Source organism: Bombus impatiens, unplaced genomic scaffold (assembly GCF_000188095.3).
Source record: "Bombus impatiens unplaced genomic scaffold, BIMP_2.2 scf_0647, whole genome shotgun sequence".
Lineage (NCBI taxonomy): Eukaryota > Metazoa > Arthropoda > Insecta > Hymenoptera > Apidae > Bombus > Bombus impatiens.
In genome coordinates, this window is record NT_177066.1 from 32521 (window position 1) to 35253 (window position 2733).

A 2733-nucleotide genomic window follows, 5' to 3' on the forward strand; every position below is an offset into this window, starting at 1 on the left:
CAGGACCCCATCAGGGATGCCACGCGCGTGTGATCGGCCACGACGCGCCGCGTGCCGTTTCGCCCGCCTTCCTGCACCGATTTTATCATTCTGCCCGGCTTCTCGTAACCCTTCGGGTTTCCTTTCTACCTTCTCACCATTTTTCTCTATCTCTTCGTCCACCGTGGTTTTTTCTCTGCCAGTTTATCTGGTGAGACGGGTCGCGATGGGTCGTTCGTTAATAAAATTACAACGAGAAAAGATCGGTAATTTCGAGCGGCGGAAGAGGAGAAACAAACAGAACGATCCGAGTAAAAAGAGGCCGGCCGAGAGGTTTAAAGTAAACGATTACGAGGACGAAGGTGGAGGAAGGAAACGACGAGAGTGGAGGAATAAAAAGAAACCGGTGGAAGGAGAAAGAGCAGAAGACGAAGAAGTCCGGCGTGCTTCCTGTTGCCCTAATCTTCCACTCCGGCGAGATCTCGTCCTCGGGAGGAATTATTTCCGATAAAAAACGGGCGAGTAAATCAACTAATTTATCGTTTTTGCGATTGGGAAGAAGGTGGTTCGTGAACGCGTTTGCCGGAGCATAGGCTGCCGGAATGGCAGGAATCCCTTTTGGCGGGCCCTGTGGATCTGGTCGTCCTTTCCGAGGGCCATTCGTGGGAAAGAATATCGGCTGACGTTCGGGACCACACGGTCGAATTATCGGTGTTTTGGCGTGTTATAGGACTCGGCCGATACTCTCTCCACCTCTTTTCGTCCCTGTTCCCGTTCGGCCGAATTGGCTCGCGCGAGCGCGCGTCCGCTCGCACCCTGCCCCCGCGGCCACCGCTGCTCCCTTTGCCGTCTTTGGCCGTCTTCCGCGGAACGAGCAAAGGGAATCTCCTTCGGAATCCACGTCCCTGCCGACTGTGGGAACGAAAGCACGAGATCGCGATTCCCCGTACACCGTGTTCAGACGCGTTCATCGACAACCAGATTCCTATCCTATCTAGCTTTATCTCTCCCTCTGTTCCCCTACCTCTCCCTGTTGCTCGCTACGAGATTCAAGAAGTTGCTCGGTATCGAGCTGGAATTCGCGGGACGCGTACGTTTCGGCCTTCTAGTATGTAGCCTTCTTCGTTCTTTTCCATCGACATTCCCGTTTCGCACGAAGGTCGAGACCGTTGTTCGGCGACCGTGCCAGTGCAAAGAATCGCGTAAGAGTACCGTGACGAATTGACGCGACCGGTACCATTCCCCGTGGTTGAAGAGGCTCGCGTGGATCACGCGCGATGTATCGCGAGCGGGACGATTAATCGGCGGAGTCGGTCGAGCTACGGCGAGAAACATCGAGAAGAAAATCGAGCGCCGAGAACGGAAAGCGGGATCGGTAATGAACCTGGATGAAGAAAGAGGTCCTTTCACGGGAGAAGCGACTGGCCGGGATCGAGAGACGTTATTATTAATGTCGAGCAAAAACGCCGAAATACATCATCCGGTCAGCGACGGCCACCTAAGTAGTCGACCGACACCGGAGGCACGAGGGGCGCAGGAGGAGGGTTGGCGGGAGGGGGAGGGGGGAAGAGGAGGAGAAGGAGAGAAGGTTCGGAGGCAGAGCGAACCGATACACCGACACCGGGTCCACTCGGTAATTAATGGTTTTACGATATTGGAAATATCTTGGAAGCAGTCGAGCAGAATCCGTTCAGGCGTCAAAACGAAAGGTCGGTCTCCGCCCCTTCGGTCGCGGTGGCCCCCGATCCGCTCCCGATTCCACGATACACACGTTTTTACGATCGATCCGCCACGACCGAGCGGATATACCCGCGGCTAACGCGAACAGAGAGAGAGCGGGTGGCGGGAGGCAGGGGGAGGACAACGAGCCGGAGATCGGGTTTATTTAGCTAAAGCGATTCGACGTCGAGATCATCGGGAGCGAAGACGAAGCGACGAGGGAAAAAGTCGAGAGCACTCGGGTGTGTACGCGCAAACAGGGGACCACCTGGTCATCCGAGGACTCGGCTCATTCTTCTGTCCAACGTCCGACGAACGAGAAGAAGGGAAGGTAGCAGCAGCAGCAACAGCAGCAGCGGTAACGGAAGAAGGAGAGGCGGAGGAAGACAGAGAAGAGGAAGGAGAAGAAGAAGAAGAAGAAGAGGAAGAGGGATTCCTGGTAAATTAGTATACACCGCTGGGATCGGTGACTACGGGTTATCGTGCCTCTTTGTCCTCGTTCCAGAAAACGTACGAACGACTCCTGCCGGCTATTCGCCAGCGGAATCGCTATCCGCGAGCGTTGCTCCGCGTGACATTAACCTGTGGGAGAAAGCGGGATCGATCTAAGGGTGGGAAAAGGCGAAAGGACTCGGGAAAAGATCCGAGCTAAGAGGGCGAACCGAATCGAGCGAACGAAGGAGGGAGAAGAAACGGATGAGAGGGAGAAGGAGGAAAGGGGGTCGAAGGACCCCGTTGGACCCACCGCGGCGTTCCGCGAGCCTCGTAATTACACTGTAAGGCTGCCGCGAAGGAGAGGCGTCAAAATCGTCCTCTCCTCTCCTCTTCTCGCGCCTCTCTCCACCGTTCTCTCCCTCTCGATTTCGTTGCTCGCGCGAGAGATCCACCGACCCACCGGCCATTATCGAAATTGATATTTTATCGATGGCCCGCGTCACGTATTCCACCGGCCCCTTATTGAGTTATTTCCCGGTAATTACGAATCGGCGACGATAATTCGAGGTTAATCGACGGAACGTTGCCGTCGGCCCTCGA